This window comes from Euleptes europaea, chromosome 4, assembly GCF_029931775.1.
Source record: "Euleptes europaea isolate rEulEur1 chromosome 4, rEulEur1.hap1, whole genome shotgun sequence".
Taxonomy (NCBI): domain Eukaryota; kingdom Metazoa; phylum Chordata; class Lepidosauria; order Squamata; family Sphaerodactylidae; genus Euleptes; species Euleptes europaea.
Window position 1 is genome coordinate 41,808,643 of NC_079315.1, and position 14,147 is coordinate 41,822,789.

At 42.0% G+C, this 14,147-nt stretch overlaps 1 pseudogene; it reads left to right on the plus strand.

The window, feature by feature from the left end:
- The first annotated feature begins 7,800 nt into the window (after nt 1–7,800).
- On the plus strand, nt 7,801–8,473 carry LOC130476970 (protein FAM200C-like; annotated as a pseudogene).
- Nucleotides 8,474–14,147: the final 5,674 nt, after the last annotated feature.

Genomic DNA, 14,147 nt, shown 5'->3' on the forward strand with positions numbered 1-14,147 from the left:
TTGCCCCCTATTGCCCCCAAATGCAGCATTTTGGTCTGCAGTGGAATGGGGAGGTAAGAAATTCCTGCTGTACCATTTTTTCCCCAAAGGGAAATGTATATGAGGGTCTGTGGCAGCTGTTTATAAAAAATGACACCAAATTTGCACAGAACACAGACATCCTTGTAATCTAAAGACCTCTTAATTTACAAGCAGATTGAGCAAAGGGGGGTTGATTTTACAGACCCCCAAAGAAGGCAAGTCTTTGCTCAGCCACACTTCTCTCTATTGATTCCTAAAATGGGGATCAGGTAGTAGACTATCAGGACAACTCCAACTGGCCACAGCACTAAAGAAAAAACCCTCCATGCATTTTCCTTCTCTTACAATGACTCTTACACTGCCTCCTTCTGTTACATTGATTACAGTGATAATAAAAATTTCTTATCTTTCCACTGAAAACTCTGCATTTTCCATCCTTCCTTGCAGTCATCAGATTTTTTTTCACAAAGTGGCTTCTTTTGCAGAATCCCTCACTCTGTCCACTATGGGAGAAATTTTGGGAGGACTAGTATAGCTGTTATTCAACAAAATGACATCAAAATTGCACTGGAGTAGGGCTGCCACATTCTGAATTGTATGAGCCCCTGAACAGGGTGCCCCCAGCTCTCTATTTTCCCAGGTATAGGAAGCTGCAAAGAACAAAAGGAGGGAGGGGAAAACTGCATCTCTCTGTGGCTTTTCTCCACAGGTGATTGGCTGGAAGCGCTGTGTGCTCCTGCCTTGCAAGGATCCAATTGGAAGGAAGGAAGGCCATTGCTCAGGAAATCAGCAGAATCAAATAAAAAACATGAGCACATACAGTAGCCACCTAGCAGCACCCAAAGATGAAAAACAGGACAAATCATTTCAGGAGGGAGTTTTCATTACCTAAGAATCCTAGATTTGTGTTACTATTCCAGAAAATCATGGCAATAGCCCAAACTAGCAATTTCCATATGCCTTTGGCTTGGGAATTTCATTGTGCACATATTAGAACCCTCCCCCCCTTCTCCTATTCAGGTGGTTGTATTGTATTTTTTTTTGTACTGTAAGCTGCTTTTGGTCCCCAATGGAGAGAAAAACTGTATATAAATACATAAAATTCCTCTCTCATGAGAAATGGACCTGTGATTCTTTATTAGTTGCACAAGTTTCTCTTTGTGCCCCATTTTCAGTTAAAATCAATGTGTTTTTCAACATTAGTTGTATGTGAGGTATAAGTGGCAGGTACATACCAATAGCATAAAAGAAACAACAAAAATAAGCAATGATAACATTGGAAGATGAACAGAAACTGATGATAATGACAGCATATAAAATCATAACAAAACATGAAACTGGCTATTGGCTTGGCCCTACATAAACTACCCTACACTTTCCAAGGGAAAAACAAAACAAAATGAAAGCATGATGAATAAATCCAGTGTATAAAGTTGTGCTACAATAAGGAATATAAGAGCCCTGTGGCACAGAGTGGTAAGCTGCAGAATTGCAGTCGAAAGCTCTGCTCACAACCTGAGTTCGATCCCGACGGAAGTCGGTTTCAGGTAGCTGGCTCAAGGTTGATTCAGCCTTCCATCCTTCCGAGGTTGGTAACATGAGTACCCAGCTTGCTGGGGGTAAAGGGAAGATGACTGGGGAAGGCACTGGCAAACCACCCCATAAACAAAGTCTGCCTAGTAAATGTCGGGATGTGACATCACCCCATGGGTCAGGAATGACACAGTGCTTGCACAGGGGACTTTTACCTTTAGAATAAGGAAACTATGAATACCGTCTTACTGACTGCTTTGGTGATTTAAATAAACTGTTTCAGGAGGATACAAATTCTGTGGAGCAGAGCTGGCCATGCTATTCTATATATTTAAAGAAATAAACTAGCAATAATTTATGATAGCATAAATTTTCTAAAAGTAAATTAAAGGATAAACCTTTGCTGTCAATGGCATCACGTGTCTATTAGCAGCACACAGAGAAGAAAGATTGCTGTAATCTTACAGCACTGAACAATGAACTCTAATTAGATTTCTCTCTACAGCAAAGATATCTTGAAAATGTTTTCCTAATTTTTATGACGGATTTCAGAAAGACACGATAAAGCAGATAAAATAGGAAAGACGTTAAAAAAAACTGAAGGGCAGATAGAATGAAAAAAAAAACAGCATTCCTTGTTAAACTATATGTTAAAAACTTGTTTTGGAATTTTCTCATGATAGGAACCTGACTCATCAAAGTCACTCAATCAAAACCATTAGTATTAATGGCAATGTTGCCATGGCTAACACCAATAAATGCTGCTGCTATGACTATCTGCTTGTTTATCTAATTTGATCCATGCGTTCTATAATACCAGGTAGATGAAGTAAAGCTAGGAGTCATTGATACCATTGGTCCATCCTTCAACCATGTGATGCTGTATTACTCAGGCCTGGTGTTTGGTAACATAGTTTAGAGGAGGAGCATTTTTCCTGTGGTCATCACAGGCAGCATTAACAGGAGGAGGACTGTGTGGAGGATATTATAAATCAGTTTCTCTTTCCAGGGTCTTCTACTACCGATGCTAATTCCAGGAGCCACAGATATCACCAGCCTCTTGAGGCTTACAAAGCTCAAGAAATGTTTTGTACAGGGTTGAGAACAGCAGTAGTAAAAATGTTAGTTAAAATATTGTCCAGTTGCACTATATATACTATTTGGCATCAGCTTATTTCTAGAGGGCACCATTTTAAACCTAAGCAAAGGAACTCCCCCTCCCCTATTTTTCCTCTCTTTTTTCAGTTTCCCCCACATTTTATTTTACTGACTGCTGGCAGTGGTGGGGGCTGTGACAGGTTGGTAATCTTGGTGACCCACCAATCAGCTGAGGGAAGGTGGGAAGAGTCTTCCTCTCTCTCCGCCAGATTCCACCTATTTTCTCACCTCCTAGCATCTTGGCTGATGTTGTGACTGCTGATAACTCTAGTAAGAGCAGCAGAGAGGCATCACCTTTGTTTACAGAAGTCATCCACTAAAAGAGATCTAGGGCAGATTATTCATCCAGGAAGACCTGGAGTTTCTCTGCAAACACTTTTGCTTTAATTTTCCCCAGGAAGGGCAAATCAGATATTGGGTTATAGTCCTTCTGTAGTGAAGTATATAGTAAATAGGGCTGTGCATTTTGGGTTTACCAAATTGAAAATAAACCCGAAAAAAGCCAAATAACAAAACTGGGAATTTGAGCAAAACTGGATAGCCAATTACCAAGCAGCCAAATACGTATTTGGCTTTTTTTGGCTTTGGGCTATTTGGCTTTACTTAAATTCCTGGTTCTGTGCCTTTAAAAAAATAGACCAATATTAAGGCTGTCGATTCGGTTCCATCCGACAAGAAAAACAGCTGAATTTTCCCTGATTCGGCGGTTTCTACTTCAGATAGAACCGAAGTCAAAAAAGGTGGGAAAATGACGAACCAAACTCAGCGAGTTCAGGTGGATGCCGGATAAATTCGTACAAGTTCGGTGCCCCCAAAGCAACATTCTCCCACAGCCAATCGGTGGCCAAGCTGGGTCTTCTTCTGGCCAATCAGGAGGGCTTAATTGCCTCTGTGGAGTGTGATTTGGGGGGTTACCTGTCTTGGGGGGGGCTTGATCTCTTTGTGAGTGGAAAGCCGTGAACGTGTTTTAAATGGCTTTATTCCAATGGGCAAATTGGGGGAGACCCCTTCCGGGCCCCATATCTTGGGACCCCCTGACCCAATCTTTACAAAACTTGGGGGTTCTTGCAAGATGGGTCCTCTCAAGCTACACAGAAAGTATGGGACCTCTACCTCAAAAAACGCCCCCCAGAGCTGCGGAAAGCCACGAATGTGTTTTTAGTGGCTATATTCCAATTGGCGATTTGCGGGGGGACCCCTTCCGGGCCCCATATCTCGGGAACCCCTGACCCAATCTTTACAAAACTTGGCAGTTCTTGCAAGAAGGGTCCCCTCAAGCTACACAGAAAGTTTGAGACCTCTACCTCAAAAAATGCCCCCCTGGAGCCACGGAAAGCCGTGAATGTGTTTTTAATGGCTTTAAATGGCCAAATTTATTTGTGAACTGCGAACATAGTGCCAAATTCCACGGATCCGAATTGGGGGAGTTCGGACTTCGGCATTTTCTGAATAAAAGCAGGCCAAATTTTGCCGAATCTGAATTTTACTGAATTTTTTTTCCCAACAGCCCTAGCTGATATGGTCTTCCCAATCCATAGGGCATGTCTATCTATTTTATTTTAAACCACAGATGTCCCCCCCCTTTAAAACTTGCCTGCTTCTCTGATGGTGCTGGGGGATGCCTGGTTACTCTGGTCTGAGAAAGATTGCCCCCCTGCTGTGTTAAAAGGAGAGTAATCTCCTTTTGCCTTATTCCTGCCAACTGGCTGGTTTCCAGGCCAATGGCAACAGTGCATTTTGCATCGCTATTAAGCCAGCTTTGATCAGTCTATCTGGATTGCAACCAGGAACAAACTAAAGAGCGGAAGGTGGATGGGCAGAAATTTGCAGCAGCCAGTAGGATTCCAGGTAAGGAACAACAGTGTTCTGTGGCCAGTCACAGAAGTTGTTTTTTGCTTGGATTATTTTCAAAATGTTCTGTGCTTTGCCAAAGAGCATAAAAGGAGCTCTGGTTCCTTCCCAGAGCAGGCCATTCCACACAGAGGTTTGAGAAAGTTCAGTAGCAAAGCTTGGTATGACAACCCACCCACTCCTTCTTTTTTAAAAACCAATGTAAATACTTATCAAAATCTTTTCAATTATATTTAATACATAAATGTTTGCCAAGATTATCAGCTGTCATATCTGCCATAATTGATACTAATAATGATTTCCCTACTATTAATCTATGCTTGGTTTTGGGGGAAACGGCCACTGCGAGGTGAGACGTAGTTCATGGCTCTGGATAAGAGAGCATTTCTTTTATCTTTATTTATTTATTCTACTTAAATGAGCCACCAGTTTTAACTATCTTTTAACAACCTTTAGGGGTATCTGTCAGTTTTTATAGCTTAACAGCAATTTCACAATCTATTTGCAATTTAGCAGTCATCCCAATGGCTAATGCCAGTGTGGAAAAAATTAGTTTATTGGCGAACAATACAGAGGAATTTTAATAAGGTATGGCTCCTATTTATTTACTCCTCACTTCACCTTGTGTTGTATAATAATAAGCAGTAATGAGCAAACACCAGAGGGAAACGGAGGGAATTGCTGTTCTACTGGCCTCTAAACAACTTAAAATAGGATATTTTTTCTATCCTATGCAACACAAGAGAAATTATGCTTATGCTATGGAAACAGAGAACCACTTCTTACATCTCACTGTCACTGAGGAGGATGAAGAAAGGGAAAAAATCTTGGCATCAGACCCTGAGCCTGAGTTAAGGGTGTGGCTTACTGAATCCAAGTCGAATGCTGAGGAAACAGGGACGGGGGCTCCCACGGAAAGTAATCAATTTGAGCTAATTGCAAGAACAATAGATAACTGGTCTATCTATTTGTGGTCATCCAGGCCAAGTGCCTTGTTGGAAAGGAGTTCAACAGTCCAAGCAACATCTGTCTGACTTACTCAGGATCAGACATGGAGAGGTGGATCTGATTGAGACTGAACTTCTTAATTCTCCAAACCAGACTCAAAAAATACTGTTTTCTCCACAGCTAGAATTCCCTCACTGATCCATAAAGAGAAAAGGTGGTTGCTTGCCAGGGGAGTCTTCCCAGTTTGGATATTTAAGAATATCACCATACTGCCCCATGGAATAAGAAATTATGTGAAGACCGTGTACTTAAAGAGTTAAAGGTGGAAGTCCAGATGGGAATAGAGACATTATGGAAGGATCTAAACAACTGGGATGAAACCTTTTTGCCTGAGGTGAATTTGCAGAATTTCTTATACCAGCTTGATGGGGAAAAGCACAAGGATAGTCCTGTTCATACAGAACCCAAAGAATCTGCAGATCAGTGGGTCCATAGGCAATTGACAAACTATTTGGATGATGACCTCTTGAGTTCTTTTGGGAACTTACCTTGTGGGGAACAGCAATCAATTATCGACAGACTGGGCCTCTTGAGTCAGAAATTGAGGAAGATAAAAGAGTCGGAATTTCTGCCAATTAATGGCTTAAAGCCTCAGAAGCCCCTACCCTCCTCACTGAATTCGGGGGAATCAGTGGAAGTAGAGAGGCAAGAAACTGAAGAACCCCCTCCTCACACTTACAATGGTCAATATGGGATGGGGGAATTTTTAGGTAACATTCCCCTGAGTTTTAGCCCCAACAGTATAAATTCTGTTTCATCACAATCAGCCCCACCAATCTGTCCATTAGATGATATGACCGGGGCATCTTGCCAGGAGCTTTTGGCAAATTCACCTTCGGGTAATTTGGTCAAATCCCTGGAAAATGGCTGCATCTGTTCAGAACAAGATGGCATTTGAGGTCTGGCGACACCATCTAGAGGAGGTTTGCCACCCAGTACTGGTACAAACAGACCACCGAAATTTGAAACACTTATAGACATTGAAAAGACTAAACCAAAGACATATTTGGTGGTCTCTGTTCTTCTCCTCATTTCACTTTAAAATCCAGTACACTTTAAAACCCAGCACCCAGAACAAATGGGCCGATGCTCTATATCGAAAACCGGAATACGCTAGACCCGCAGGAGAGGACCAGCCATTGGCAACAATCTTGCTGTCAGAATCATTTTCTGCAATGATCCCCACCTCCTAACTATGGGAACGGATTCGGTCCCACCAAGAGCAAGACCCCTTTGTGCAAAAACAGCACCAAGCACTTCAGACAGCCACACCCAGAACTGAGACAGGGTTTACCTTACAACAAGGGACATACACCACTACGGCCGCATCTACGTGCCTCCAGAAGAATTACGAGGGGAGGTTCTCCAGTTGACCCATGATGATAAGCCTATGGGTCATTTCGGCCAGTATAAGAGCCTTCATTTGGTGACTCAGGAATTCTGGTGGCCCTAGATCCCGACAGACATCACTAAATGTGTGCGGTCATGTGACGTATGTTGCCGAGCCAAAGATCAACCAGGGGAACCCGCTGGGCTGCTACAGCCACTACCCACTCCTGAGGGGCCTTGGCAGGCAGTCTCCTTGGATTATATCACGGTCCTGCCAAGCTCCCAGGGGTTCACCTGCATTCTAGTGATGGTGGACTGTTTATGAAGATGGACCACTTCATTCCTGGCACTGGTCTTCCCTTGGCTCTCGGAACGGCCCAGCTATACCTCCAAAATGTCTTTCGGTTACATGGCTATACCTTCAAAATATTTTTCGGTTTTCTTTGGTATCCCTCTTTTAATTAAATTAGAGTTACACAAGTATTACTGAGAAAGGAGGTATGTTGCTGCATGCAAGAGTTCTGCATGTAATCTTCAGGTATTTTAGCCATTGTGTTTGCCATTCCTTTCATGGTTGATGTGTTCAGTTGCTTCTCATTGTAAAGATCTATTGGGATCAGACATAATTTTTCATTTGTGTTTGTTCAGACATTCTAACACTGTTTTATTTCTGAGAAGTGATCTTATTAGTTTGTAGCTGGAAGCATACATAGAATTAGTCTGCATCTGTATTGACTTTTTATTTTTAGATACCCTATGACTGCACTTTCCAGTGAGAGTATGCGTCCATGTCAGTTGCAGAAGCATTTGGAAACGTCTCATAAAGACAAGAAGGATAAACCACTGGAATATTTTTGAGCATTGCGAGATAAATTTGAAACTAGACCTACACTGAAGAAAATGTTTGTTCAGAAATCGATTTTAAATGACAAACGTTTAATCGCATCTTATGAGATATCCAAACTGATAGCCAAGGAAGGAAATCCACATACTGTGGGGGAATCCTTGATTTTGCCAGCAGTAACCGTCATGAACCAAGATGCTCATGAAATTATCGAATCCATCCCTTTGAGCAATTCATCAGTGTCGAGGCATATTGACAAAATGGCAGAAGATGTAGAAAACCAACTAGTCTCACAGTTAAAAGTTCAGAAGTTTGCTTTGCACATTGATGAATTGTGTTTACCAGATAACACAGCAATACTGATGGCTTATGTTAGATATTTGCATGACAACAAATTGAAAGAAGAAATGCTATTTGCTCGAAAGCTTAAAACAGATACTAAAGGTGAAACAATTTTTGAAGAAGAGGTACTTCAATGAGAAGGATATCCCTCTCGAGAACATTCTGGCCTGTGCTACTGATGGTGCTGCTTCTATGACAGGTAGATACAGAGGATTTATTGCATATTTGAAAGGTGTTGTGCCAGAAGTATTCTGTATTCACTGCGTAGATCACCGACAACACTTGGTTTCAAAAAAACTAGCAGGGTGCTTGCATGAGTCTCTACAGATTGTAATAAAAGCAGTAAATTACATTAAATCAAATGCACTTCAAGACTGCCTGTTTTGACAGCTTTGCGAGGACAATAATGAAAACTTCACATGCTTATTATTGCATACAGAAGTCCATTGGCTCTCCAAAGGTAACTGCATTTGTTGTTTTGTTGCTTTGTTGGACTCAGTTGTGACATTTTTCAGAGGCAAGAAAATGGAAGAAAAGATGACCTCTGCTAAACATAATATATTTTACCTGAGTGATGTCTTCGAAAAGCTGAATTTGTTAAACAAACAACTACAGGGCAGGAATTGTGACCTTTTTTCAAGCAAGGAGGTTATTTCAGGGTTTCTTGGAAAAGGCAAGCTGTATGCCACCAATATTGGATGTCGAGAATTCGCGCAATTTTCCTCTTTGGCAGCAGTTAGTGCTGAATTGAAAGATGATGAAATAATTGTGCATGTGAATCATTTGAAGCAGCTTTATAATGATATGGAAGTTCATTTCCGTGATCTGCTGGATATTCCGGCCTGGGTAGTTGATCCATTTGCTGTGAATGCTACTGTTGATGTTTCTTTGCCAGAAGCGCTCATAGAGCTACAGGGTGACATAGCAGCCAAATTAACTTTCAATCAAGAAAAACACAATTTTTGGATAAAGAGTACAATATCTAAAAGGTTTCCACAGCTTTGAGATAAAGCAAAATTGTTTTTCATGGCATTTCCTACTTCGTATTTGGTAGAATCAGGTTTCAGTCATGTGAATTATTTATTCAACCTAACGTGGAATCGCCTTAACATAACTGACAGAGGTGATCTTCGGTTATCTCTCACAGCAATAGAACTGGATATAAAAAACCTTGTTTCTGCTCATCAAGCACCAGGGTCACATTGATCGAGAAATACTTAAAGTATAAATTTTTATGTAATTGTATTTTGTATAAATTATAAAAATTATAAATAAAACGTATTTACAAGCAATTCCTAGAGAGCCAGCAAGTGAGAAACCAGAACAAATATTGGTACTGCTTGACATGTAAAGTTTTTCTTGAACGTAATACTGGGGTTTTGACAAAGATTTACTACAGGAAAGAAACTGAACAACTTCAATGGATCACAGTAGTGTGGCTACTGAGGGAGCTGAGGCAGTAACATGCAAGGTCTGTGGCATGTTTGTATTCTTACCTGAGGGTAACAATAATTACACTTGCAGTAAGTGTAAGTTGGTAGTTCTGCTGAAGGAGAAGATACAGGGACTTGAGGCATGCCTGTCCACACTCCATTTTATAAAGGAAGGTGAAGAGTTCATTGACAGAACGCATAAAGCACTCTTTGGGGGGCAACAGGAGGAAGAGAGTAAGGAATCTCAACAAATGGAGGTGCAATTAATACAGGAGGAGAGTACATGAAAGAATGTGACCCACAGGAGCAAGAAAATCAGAAGTCATTTTGATCCTCTGTTGCTCAGCAATTGGTTCCAGGATCTCCCCATAGATACTAATTCTGGACCACTGGAACAGGGGCTACCTGTGTAGATAGTGATGTCAAGAAAGGTTTGGATTTCTGTGTAGAAAGCTCTTCTATTGGAAGATGGTTTTATCCTCATGAGGGTAGGAAAAAATGTGTTTGGTGAGAGCCTCGCAAACCTGATCAGGAGCGCTTTAAACTAAATCATATGGGGGAGTGAGACGAAAACTTAAAGCCTAGTATGATGACAATAACTGGAGATGAGAACAATTAAGATTTGCAGGGAGTGGCATGTATGCGAGGAAACATAAACTCACAGGTAAATACAGAAACAAAAAATGCAGGGCATCGACCACCAAACCAGGCAGAAGAATTGTTCCCAAAGCAACAGAAGAAGAGGAATAGTTTGGACAGAGGAAGGTGGTTGACTCCATGCAGTCAATTTGTGACTATAATTTGTGAACCGATATATGATTAGACAAGTCTCTTAAAATGCAAATTTATCTTTGAATTTATATTATATACATTCTGACTTTGGTAACCTTAGTTTGCAAATTGAGCTACAATGTTATGCCATGAAAGGGAAATTAAAAGAGACAAGGAAATGCTAAAAACAGAGACAGCCAACTGCTAAAATAATGAAGGAAAGGAAGGAAAGAAACTGTGTCAAAGCATAAGATGTGAAAACTAAAGGGTTGGGTTTGGTACTAGAGAATCAGAACACTGAGAGATTTTTTTCCATAGCATATAATTCACATCCAAAATTCTTTGGAAAAAAATGCTTTCCCATGGTGTGCTTGGTTACTTGCTAAAATTGCATTAATTGAAAGGATGTTTCTGGGCTATGGAGGGGGCAGCCTTTTCATGTAGAGACACCAAATTTGCAGCACTGCTGCTGGTTACTCTCCTTTGAGGAACACTCAAGTTAGGTGGATCTTGGGTCAGGGGATCCAATTATATGGACACCCTAATGGAGGAAATGTGGGTGATCATAGAAGTGGACCCCCTGATCCAAACTCCACCAAACCTTGGGGTTCCTATGAAGAGAGTCACCAGTAGCAGTGCTGCAAATCTGGGGCTCTACCTCAAAAAGCTGCCTGAGCCCAAAAAAGACATTTCAGTGAATGCAATTTCAGCACACCCACATTCCAATGGAGGAAAAAACTGCCTTTTTTCCTCCAGTGGAAAAGCGGAGAGGCATGCCTGTGAGGAAGCCAGGTCAATGAATGACCTTAAGCTCATTTACCTAATATATATCCTCATTGCATCAATATGACTTGATTCTGGACGAGATTAGACTGAAAATAATGCTCATTTGCCCTTTATGAACAATTTTAGGCTCCAGGTCTCCAAGTTAAATCCTTTAAAAAATGAACAGGTTGGGCCAGAGTAACTAGATTAAAATGTTGGAACTGGACCCTTTTTAAGTTGGTAGTTCAATGCAAAGTAACAACACTAATAGTAAGCAAGTCTTTTTATTTAATATTTAACACCCAAACTCTGTTAAGCATTGTACAGCCAGCGTGGTGTAGAGGTTAAGACTGAGGTTTGGAGCAGTGGACTCTGATCTGGAGAACTGGGTTTGATTCCCCACTCCTCCACATGAGCGGCGGAGGCTAAGCTGGTGAACTGGATTTGTTTCCCCACTCCTTCACATGAAGCCAGCTGGGTGACCTTAGGCAAGTTACAGCTCTGTTAGAGCTCTCTCAGCCCCACCTACCTCACAGGGTTTCTGTTGTGGGGAGAGGGAGGGAAGGTGACTGTAAGCCGGTTCAAGTCTCCCTTAAGTGGTAGAGAAAGTCGGCATATAAAAACCAACTCTTCTTCTTCTACAGAACCTGGAAGGGAAATATCTGCTGCCTATGGGTTTGCACTCCAGGACTGGTTTGTTTTTTACTTTTTAATGCATAGTTATGGGTACTCAAGTACAAAATGTACATGTGAGCCATTCTTTTGGGGGAGTTTTTTCACTGTGTGACTGGGATTCACAAAATTTTAGAACTATTTCTAGGAAACTGAAATGAATGTGAGCATGCGGTTTTCAAAGAATATCCATCTATGTTATTTTGCCTTTGGAAAACAAGGGTATATCCCAGAGCAGCTTGGTTTATAGTACGCACATATGCTGGTCAATTGGGAAAAATTAAACATTTATATGGCACATCCATGTCTATGTAGCTTTTTATTTCCAACTTTTATACAGAATCACAAGCCTAAGCCATTCCACTCTTTCAAACTGTTTTTAGGAGTTTGTTCTGTTTTGCTGATAAAATCAACCATTTAAAAATGCTGTTCACAACTGATGTGATGTATATATATCATGTGATCTGGCATGCACACCTACATACAATAAGTTAAGTCCAAATCAGCTCTGTATGACAAAAGTATAAAATTTATTTTCCAAGGTATTCTGCCAGTGCACTATTTTATATCTTCATTTTATATTGAGATGGAAGATGAGAAAAATCACAAGCATATTTCTTCTCACTTAATGTCCATTACTGCCAATTCCACATTCTGGAAAGTTTGAAGCAAATAAAACAAGTTATGAAGATGTGTAAAATGTGTAAACATCTATTGGTTTCTGAGCATTTAGACTTTTCATTACTGATGATACAAAGTTTTTTCTTATCCCTTTAAATTTGCAGTTCCAGAAGTATCTCGAAAGTTTCAACCAAGTAACAATACTTTAAATAGGGAAAACCTTTCACTGTTCTTCCTAACAACCAAGGGAGTTGAACTAAACTTAAACCCAAAACTAGTTCAGAGAAGTATTTTCAGTGGGCCCAAACTGAACTTGAACCTAAAATATCTCAATTAATTTGAAGCTGAACCAGAACTGAACTGTTAAAGAGAAAAAGTGGCAACCATTTCAAAATAAGTGGCTAAAAAGTAATGAGGGCTATTCTCTGTTCTAGCTAGGTTTTAAAAAGATATATATTTCCAGACAGCCATCTGAAGAAAAGGGAGAACAGAAGAGATTATTAGGCAGGGAAGAGCAAAAGAGATTATTAGGTAGTTTTCCTTCCTAGAGGCTTGATCTCCCATAGGCTATTGTGTAGTATCAAGGTATCAGTTTGGAGGACCCTTGAGCTGAAGCTTGTGTTTCTTTGGCTGTGTCATTCCTCCTTGTCACCATTCTACCATATCTAAACAGCGGGAGACTGAGAGGGCGGGGTTGTGCGGGGTGGCGTTTGGTAACAACATGACATCACTTCCAAGGCTAGCCCAGAAGTGACATCATCACATTACCATGGTGCTCTAAGATTCTCTAGAAAATCTTTCGTTTTACCAGTGAGAGGAGAGACCTGGAAGCCCTAAGTATGGAAGGTGGACAATGAGAAAGGAAGTAAAGGGAGCTCAATTTGAAAAGTGGTTTAAGATAGTACTTAGCTGTTTTAAGATAATTAAAATGTCCAAAGCCTGCCTAACAGCGCATTCCTGAGGTTTGGAACTGGAAGTGCTTAGGAGGCCCATAGGGCCGTCTGCCAGTGCAAAAGATACTTAAGCCGACGCAAGAGGCCTGGACGCTGGCTTAAGTGTAGTTAGGCTGGTGGCGGCAGGCGGCAGAGGAGGAAGGTGCGGAGACACCACCACAAGGGCTGTGGCAGCGCCCGAGAGGTGCAGAAGTGGCTGGCGGCCACTGCAGGGGCATTCCCAGGGGCGTTCCACTGGCTAGGAGGACTCCTGAGGCCCTTTCAGGCCAGGAACACCCACTTTTGCTGCTGAAAAGTTATGCCAGGTATATACCTGGCGTAGCCCATTGAGCCCATTGAGCCCCATGCAATCACTCCAGGCCTTCATCTCTGATCCCGCGCCACTTGGTTTGACCAGGAAAATGAGCCTCCGGGTGGTAGGGAGGAAGACAACAACTGGCCAGGAAGGTGGGGCCAAACCCTGAGTGGGAGTGGGGTTGGGGGCCTCCACAACCTGTGTGTTTTTGGTCTTGCAGAAGTGGTGACTGCTCCCTGCAGAGAGATCACTGGCCATGTAGACCAGGGTGTCTGCTGCCCGCCACATTGGGACACACATCATCTGGTCCTGCGCCTCTCCAGGGTGGCAGCCTCATTGAGAGTGGGAGATTGGTCTGGAGGGTGGCTACACTGATGCTTTGGTGTCTTAATCTGTGGCAGCGCCGCCCCCCACCTCCCCTCCATGAGCCTCCTAACAATCCCCCCAGGGCAGCTGCCAACCCCGGGGCCAAGGAGGGGCTGTCCCACAGGCCTCATGCATGCAGCCCCACCCAGCACAACCCATCCCCCACCTTCTCCTCCATGCGTACA